At 32.5% G+C, this 10,000-nt stretch overlaps 1 protein-coding gene across 14 annotated transcripts in view; it reads left to right on the top strand.

Annotated features, from left to right (window-relative positions):
- The window catches only part of LOC119577152 (fibrous sheath CABYR-binding protein-like), a 104,344-nt gene that overhangs the window by 43,720 nt on the left and 50,624 nt on the right, over window positions 1–10,000 (top strand). The gene's annotated exons all lie outside the window — the stretch shown is intronic.

The following is a 10,000-nucleotide window of genomic DNA, read 5'->3' as shown; positions in this document are numbered from 1 at the left end:
CATGCAATGTACCACGAGCATACACACACACACACACACACACACACACACACACACACACACACACACACACACACACACACACACACACACACACACACACACACACACACACACACACACACACACACACACACACACACACACACACACACATACACATGCAAACACATGTTCACACGTCTATGCACCGCTAGATTTTAGTTGACAAACAATGGTTTAAAATGAATTACTAAGGCAAGGGGAGGAGAAACAAACGTGCATTACGCGTACATTCAGAAGTGCATTGCTGTAACCAGATGTACAAATCTATGTGAATATGGAATCTAATGGAACTGCAGAACGAGGTGCATGTGATGGTTATCTGATGACTATCTGTAAACTCTTCTTTCGTGGAGAATTTCGTCGTCGTCTCGGACGGCCATCACTCTAAAATCATGGCAGTACTCCTGTTTAAGTAAGCTTCAGTGAGGACATATATGGTTTACAATTTGTCATGAAAAACGGCATTCACTGTAGTATCGGACTTTGTGAGGATGCAAGAGCAAGACAGAGATCATCGCGAAACGGCTTTTCCCATATTTGCTCACTGATCTACGGAAATAGAAATGCAAACTATGCAACTGGAAGCACAACAGTGTTGCCTCGACCACGCCCCCCAAAGCGCCCCTCCTCAGGGAGCGGCCTCGACAGGTGCTCCCCGGCATCAACATGCACCCAAGTTCGTTTTCTTTAGCAATGCAAACTGATCCATGGTGTTGCGCGATTGCAGGCTCCCTCATTCTGACCTTGATCATTTTAATCTTAGATCTCCAGGAGCTATTTGTATGTCATGAACATCGCCTCGCTGTGCACCTTTTTTGACGATTTTCCCTCTGACACCCGGTATTGACTGGAACGAAGGCGTTACTTGTTTTCCAGACACTCAATAGTTACTGAAAACAGATAAGGACATCCATTAACATTAACCACGCGCACAAACACTCTCTTTCTCTCTCTCTCTCTCTCTCTCTCTCTCTCTCTCTCTCTCTCTCTCTCTCTCTCTCTCTCTCTCTCTCTCTCTCATTCTCTTTCTCTCTCTCTCTCTCTCTCTCTCTCTCTCTCTCTCTCTCTCTCTCTCTCTCTCTCTCTCTCTCTCTCTCTCTCTCTCTCTCTCTCTCTCTCTCTCTCTCTCTCTCTCACATCACACACATCATTTGAGATTATTTCTAGAGTAAATAGCCATTGTACTAGTTACCAAATAAGGACATAATGATTTATTTAGTGCGTCTGACAAGGAAGCACTTATCACTTCATTGAGATCGTTAAGGAACTGGATCGCTGATGCGCGACACCTGTTTTATTGCTTCAACCCAATCACAACGAATTAAATCGAAGCTGAATGATGTTGAGATGTTGCTAGAACGAAGACTCATGTCTGAGATATCGTTGTTGCTGCTTGCTGTGTTGCAGTGATTAGCGTTGGGAAAATTGAAGTGAAATCTGAATATCTTAAATAAATCAAACCAATTTTGATTGTCATCGCCGTCAGCTTGCAAACAATAACAGGAACAACAATAAGGACGACGAAAAATTGCAGTGTGATTTCAGAGCTCCCCGTTGATAGTGTAACTGGGCATTAACAGGTGATACATTATGTTTGCATTCCTAATTGAAATGCTACTGAAGGCGTCATTACAAAATTCAATTGTGTGTTTAAGGCCCGTTCGATGAAGATGAATGAATTTAGAGACGAGTTCATCTCGTTTTTTTATGGCACTATACACACTAAATACAATAAAGTTATATTATGCATTTATATCAACAATGAAAAATTGAAATGAAGTCCTATATAACAAAGACAGATCGGTTAATGACCTGGCATTACAGTCAAACAAAGGAGCGTTGACTGAGTTAACCTCTGTCTCTCTCTGTTCCATTTTATATCCCCCTGTCTCTGTCCCCTCTCTCCTTCTCCCTATTTCTTTCTCCCCCATCCTCAATGCCCTTGTCATCACTCTCTATCTATCTCCCCCACCCTCACTACCCTTATCATCACTCTCTATCTATCTCCCTTCTCCCTGTCTCTCTCTCACTATCTATCTCCCTTCCTCCCCACCTCTCTCTACCTATCTATCCCTCTCTCTCTCTCTCTCTCTCTCTCTCTCTCTCTCTCTCTCTCTCTCTCTCTCTCTCTCTCTCTCTCTCTCTCTCTCTCTCTCTCTCGCACACACACGCACGCAGTCCCTTTTGTGCTTTTCCTCCTCTCTTTCCGTCTCTGTACCCTATCACTCTTTGTTTACTTAGCTATCCTATAATTAACATAACAATGACTGGGCTGTAACAGTGTGCGTGCAGAAGGGCACCACCCTATGTGCTGAATCCTTGCAGCTGCCGATCTTGCTCCCACCAATCTCGACGTTGCTATTACCTTGATGATTATTGTTATTATTATTGTTGCAGCAGTTGTTGTTTTGGTCATTGCTATCATTATCATTTGATTTAGTTCATTCTGTTATATTGTTATGATTGATATTGGTGTTCATGATTATCATAACGCATCCGCGCATCCATCATTTGTAGTAATTTTCAAGTAATAACTGCATCCCGATGTAATTCGAGAAGCATAACTTATTAACTGAGCCATTGTTATCTGTCAGGGGAAAATTGAGGACTATAGCCTTGGCGACAGGTATTTTTTGCAAGGCTGTCAACAATACTGTGCAACAATGATCCATTGTGGCTATGAATTTGTATGAAGAGCATTTGGGAATCTATTCTATCTTTATATATTAATCTAGGATTGAACTGTCTCACGATCTATAGGGCAGATTGTGAATTACAGAAGGTCAAACCAGTTCGGAAGTACTTAACGGTATCACTAACAAAAATATAACGTGGAGCTCTCTAACAATTGCTAGTAACCGGTTAAAGAGCTGTTTGTTTTTTGAACTAATACCCACCAATTATAGGACAAGTTGAGGCAACTCGCCCTCTTCTGTAATTTACGGAACCATTTGTAAATGGATATTTCTTACAGTCGTTTAAAGAGAGATCTAACGTACGATTTCAAGGAAAATAAATAAAATTCAGCTGAAGGTGATAGGGAAGTAGCCATCGACAGAGGGAAGCATCAAGAAGGGAAAATGGATGATGATCACAATCAGTAAGGATAAGTCAAGCGCGTGCAACTAACTTCCCTTAAACATTGAGAATGCGAATTCTGTGGCTAGTATTACAATACATCTTCTGCAGTGCATATTATACAGTGAGAGAATACTTGGCTCACTTAGAAATGTATTGCAAAACAATATAGTTGTGCTGTTGAAGAAATTTGATTCATCTCTCTTTGGACTGTTTCCAGAGTCCCTTCTTCCTGAAAGAGAACGTTAATCCTGAACAGAAACGTTAATTATATGCAATGCATGGTAGTCAACAAGAGAGCAGATAAACATATAAGAGATTCTCAAATATCTAATATTCACTTTGTGGTTTCTAAGCCTTAAATGAACCGAAATTGGTTTAAAGCCCCCCTTTCATTTTTAAGCACTTAATGTTTACACATCATCATCATCATCATCATTATCATATATATATATATATATATATATATATATATATATATATATATATATATATATATATATATATATATATATATATATATATATATATATATATATATACATATATTGATAATACTCTTAACAATAATGATAAAGACAATCGTAATAATGATGATGTCGATGATGATAATACTGATGGTGACAGTGTTAGTAACAGACCCTCCCGACGGTTGGTAAACTGGATACGGTTAATGGCAGAACGTGCATGGTTTTTGACTGGAGTAATAGCTGACAAATTATATATACATGTAATAAGAGAAAAAAGCAAACTTTAGAAGGATGTACAAAAATAATTAGAGGCGAAAAGAGACTATCAGTAGACCCGTGACCTTGGTGCCACACACGTCGAGTTGAATTTTTAAAATATTACTCTGGTTTATTATAACATCAATCGATTCATAGAAATAGCATGGAGTAATGGACAACGAATTTCAAATCATGTGGAGAAAATCTGTCACCACGAATATTTGAATTTGCATGATATACAAATAAAGCATGGGTATGTTATTTTATCAAAAGAGGGAAAAGGCAAGATGAATCATCTATTTGAACTGATACTCTGGTAAAATCGATGAACCGATACTAAAAGTAGCAAGTAAGATTGGAAGAATACAAATGAAAGCAAATGGAGGGAAGAAGTCAAGTGTAGATGGAGAAAACAATGCGTAGACAATACATTTAACGTAAACAAAGGAACTGATATAAATAAGACCTGGATATGCATCAGAAACAGTGAACTGAAGGCCTTTATAGAAGCACCAGTAACAACTTAGATTCACCTTTGTGTAGGTTATATGGGGTAAACGGGGAGACTGTCAGTAACATTGTGAACGAATGTAAGATGCTAACCCAGCAAAAATAAGAGAGAAAGCATGATAGCGCTGCAAGAAATGCACGGTCGAAATTGTATGGACAGCTCAAGAAATGGCAACATTGATTTACTTGGGGATTTCATTAATCAGTGACCACTCCATTAAAGCACGGCGATCGGGCACTGCAGTGAAATTGTAAGGGAATGTAAAATCACTGATGTATAAGTATGAACAAAAGAGATGGAAACATGAAAAGAGAAAATGCAAGGTTATGAAGCTTGAAAAAGTCGAATGTCATGCATGTTTTGGTGATGCACAGGGGTCAATATCGAAGAAATTTTTAAAATGAATAGGTAACATCGGCAAGAAAGCATCATTAGGAACAGCAAGAAAACGAAGGTACTAGAGACCTGAAGATGAACAAGATTTGAAACTTGTAGGGACTTGTAATCTGTTTTCAAGCCATAAACAAAAATAACAATAATTCCTTATGTTAACGATTATGATGATTTTGTAAATAATGTTGACAATAATGATAATAACAATAATGACAATGATAAGAATGATGTTAACAAGGATGATAAGGAGAATAGCAATATTATTATTATTAATTAAAATAACAATAATAATAAAGATAATGATTATAATGATAGTAATATTGATGATAACAACAATAATAACAAATAACAGTGATGTCAATGGGGATGGTAAAGAGAATAATAATAAAATTGATAATAGTAACAATAATAATAAAGATAATTATAATAATGATAATAAAAAATATTATTGATAGTAACGTCAATAGTAATAATGATAACAATGATAATAATAGTAATAACAGTAATAATGATAATAATAATAAGAATAAGAATAAGAATAATAAGAATAAGAATAAGAATATCATTATTATTATTGTTCTTCTTATTACTATTATTAGTAGTAGTAGTATTACTACTACTACTACTACTACTGTGATCATTATTATTATCATTATTGTTGTTATTACTATTATTATCATTATTATTATTATTGTTGTTATTACTATTATTATCATTATTATTATTATTATTATTATTATTATTATTATTATTATTATTATTATTATTATTATTATTATTATTATTATCATTATTATTATTATTATCATTATCATCATTATTATTATTACTATTATTATTATTATTATAATTATGATTCTAATAATAATAATAATATATATATAATAATAATAATAACAATAATAATAATAATAATAATGATAATAATAATAATTATTATTATTATTATTTATTAATATTAATATTACTAATAATATATAATAATTATTATTATTACTATTATTATCATTACTATTATTATCATTATCATTATTATTATTATTATTATCATTATTATTATTATTATTATTATTATTTTTATTATTATTATTATTATTATTATTAATATTATTATTATTATTATTATTATTATTATTATTATTATCATTATTATTATTATTATTATTATTACTATCAGCATTGTTATTGTTATTATCATTACTATTACTATTATTATTATTATTATTATTATTATTATTATTATTATTATTATTATTATTAATTTTTTATTATTATCATTATTACTACTACTACTACTACTATTATTATATTATTATTATTATTATTATTATTATTATTATTATTATTATTATTATTTTTTTTGTTATTATTATTTTATTATTATTATTATTATTATTATTATTATTATTGTTGTTGTTGTTGTTGTTGTTGTTGTTGTTGTCGTTGTTGTTGTTGTTGTTTTTGTTGTTGTTGTTATTATTATTATTATTATTATATTATTATTATTATTATTATTATTATTATTATTATTATTCTGTTATCATTATTATTGTTATTACTATTGTTAGCATAATTCTTATATCATTGTTGATTTTGCTATTGTTATTATGAATTTCATAATCATCATTATCATTGCGATTATCATTATAAAGTTGCTGTCATCATTATCATTATGATTATCATTTTTATTTTCATTTTTCGTACATTTGGTATTATCACTGTTATCATGTTATCATTATCATGTTACTACCTTCAATCTTAATACTGTTGTTAATTCTGTTGCTATTGTATTTACTATTATCATTATTATTATTATTATTATTATTATTATTATTATTATTATTATTATTATTATTATTATTATTATTATTATTATTATTATTATCATTATTATTATCATCATCATCGTCATTGTTATCATTATTAAAATTATTATCATCATCTCATCATCATCATTGTTATCACCATTATTATAATATTTATTGTCACTAGTGTTATTATCATTTTTTTTATTTATCATTAACAGCAGTAGTATTAGCCATGATGATCATCATATTAATTTTGCCATGGTCATTCCCATCATTTTTTTTATACCTGCTGTATTATTATTTACATTCTAAGTCGCGTGTACCTGATGTAATTACACGATTCATATCAGTGTTGTAGCAATAATCACCATCATCCTTGCCTCAAATGTTCATCTTCATACCGACGAAGATAGCCTGGTACCAATTCATTTTCTATCGAGGGTTTTCATCCAACAAATGTAAGAATCTATTTCTGTCGCGAAAACATTCCGAGAGGCATCAGGAAGTGCTGTCTGCCAAATGTACGATAACCTCTATATGTTCCGCTTGGTTTATGTGAAGTCGTAGGAAAATTATGCGTTTCGTGGATTATTTTAGTGAATAGGAAGGATATGTTGTCATCTAAGTGTGGGCAAAAAGACCTGTCTTCCTCTTCATCTTCATCTTCCTCTGCCTATTCCTATTCCTCTTCATCTTCATCTTCATCTTCATCTTCATCTTCATCTTCATCTTCATCTTCATCATCATCATCATCATCATCATCATCATCATCATCATCATCATCATCATCATCATCATCATTATCATTATCATCATCATCATTATCATCATCATCACAATTAGTGTTATCATTACTATCACTATCAGTATCATTATCATTATCGTTGTTTTTATTATTATTATTATTATTATTGCTTTTATTGTTTTTGTTATTGTTATTGTAATTATTATTATCATTATGATTATTTTTATGATGATGATGATGATGATTATTATTATCATTATTATTTTATATTATTATTATTTTTATTGCTAATATTATCATTATTGTTATTGTTATTATTATTATAATTTTATTATTATTATTACTATTATTATTATTATTATTATTATTATTATTATTATCATTATTATTATTATTATTATTATCATTATCATCACCATCATCATCATCATCATCATCATTATTATCATTATCTTTATTACAATTATTTTTTTTATATTATTTGTGGTTTGGAGATAAAAGGCCTATTGCTGTTGCAGTGTTGCTGCTGCCGTTATTATTTCTTTATTAGCACCTTCTCTGCTGCTATTCTTATCTCCATTGTTGTTGTTAGGCTATTAACATTTATCTTTATCGTTCTGATTTGCATCACGTCGCTAAACCTCCAAATGAAGTCCACTGATTTCCGACGAATCTCACTGCAGGCATAGCGAGCACTTCCTCAACTCTTGCGCAAATGGCATTCAGCATTCTTGTAACGGAAACATACTCATTTCGTAGGAATGACGATTGCGGAGATGCAACACGACGTACGCATTCAAATCCTGTGATGCACGTGCGATGTAAAGCGGTGTTGCAAACTATAAGGGCAAGGTTGAGCTTACCACTCCCCTCCCCACCCCCACCCCCGCTGCAACCACCTTCTCTGTATGCATTTGCTCCCCAGTCATTGCCTCCCACCCCAAGCTCTTTTCATTTTCTTCGTTTTCTTTCTCTTCTCCTTGTTCTTTTTCTCCATCTTTTTTCTTATCATTCTACTCCCCTCGTTTTTATCCTTAAAAACCTCGTTCTTTTTTCCATCACTCTTTTAAGCGTGGGATGGTCGTTATATATAGTTAATATGCCAACATGCGGATGATCTCACCTGTAACTTAAGCAGCGAGAAAACGACATCGAGCATGTTCACGTAGGAGAGCCATGTTCAGGAGAGATATATTTAACCGTACAAATATAACCCGACATTGAGCCATCTTTACTCCCGGTAAGGCTTATCCTGCAGGCATTCACAAGCACAGAACTACACCAAGCGAAGCTAATGTATACAAGAAAATACACATTTCAGACATGTTCTAGAGGGTGCTTGTGTACCTCAGCAAAGGGCAAACATCTGGCATCAATCTGTGCAATAAGCGTGTAAGAGGAGCGAATAACTATAGCAACAAGAATAAGTACAACCGCGTAGTAAATTAATATATAATCTCGCCTGATACGCACATTCATGCATACCTGCACACATACATGTATATATAAATACATACATACATATATACATACATAAATGCATATATACATACATGCATATATACATACGTACACACACACACACACTTATATATATATATATATATATATATATATATATATATATATATATATATATATATATATATATATATATATATATTATATTTATACATACACACACACACACACACACACACACACACACACACACAAATATACTCACACACACACACACACACACACATAATGATATATGTATATGTGTATATATACATATATATAAGTATGTATATATATATATATATATATATATATATATATATATATATGTATATATTTGCACATATATAGATACACACATACATATTTACACATATATAGATACACACACACACGTAGACTCACTCACCCACTCACTCACTCACTCACTGACATGTATACATATATGTATATATGTTTGTGTATATACGTTAAATTGCACCCTGATGTTCAAGGATAGTACCCTATGTGCTCCCCATGCCAGGGTTACGATGAAGCTGCTGGCAGCAGGAAGTGGTTTCTGCAGAAAGCGTTTATCAGTGCAACTGGTAGTTCACGGCAGATGCAGAATACGTCTGGTGGAAGTTTAGTCCTACTGAGTAATATATATATATATATATATATATATATATATATATATATATATATATATATATATATATATATATATATATATGGATGTGTGTGTGTGTACACACATATATGTATGTATCTACCTAACATTCTGTTTGTCTGTCTATCTGTCTACCTACCACTATCTATTTATCTATCTATTTATCTACACACGCACACATTTCAGTGATACGCACCTGTGCAGGTCTGTGCATTAGTACTGGTAGGTGTGCATATAACAGTGCGCATGTATATTCGTTCGCAATGCAGTATTCTCTTCCCCGATATTAATATTCTAGCACTTCAGAGTCCGTAAACATAAGGGAGCAATAGAAAGGCTTAAATCGCTGGATAAATAAGCGCCGACACAAGATGCTTCACAAGAGGCAAGAGGCGAATCCTTGAGAGTCTGGCGAGCTGATAAACACGGCGGGAAATGCGGACCAGGAAATATTTACACTCGATACGATAACATAAATATTATAGAAAGTGGATACAGCGTACAAATATATTAGGCGTGGTTTCAACCCGGAAGTTT

The sequence above is a fragment of the Penaeus monodon genome, chromosome 9, assembly GCF_015228065.2.
Source record: "Penaeus monodon isolate SGIC_2016 chromosome 9, NSTDA_Pmon_1, whole genome shotgun sequence".
NCBI classification, from domain to species: Eukaryota; Metazoa; Arthropoda; class Malacostraca; order Decapoda; family Penaeidae; genus Penaeus; species Penaeus monodon.
The sequence above is the reverse complement of the archived record's forward strand: the minus strand, read 5'-3'. Positions and strand labels throughout refer to the sequence as shown.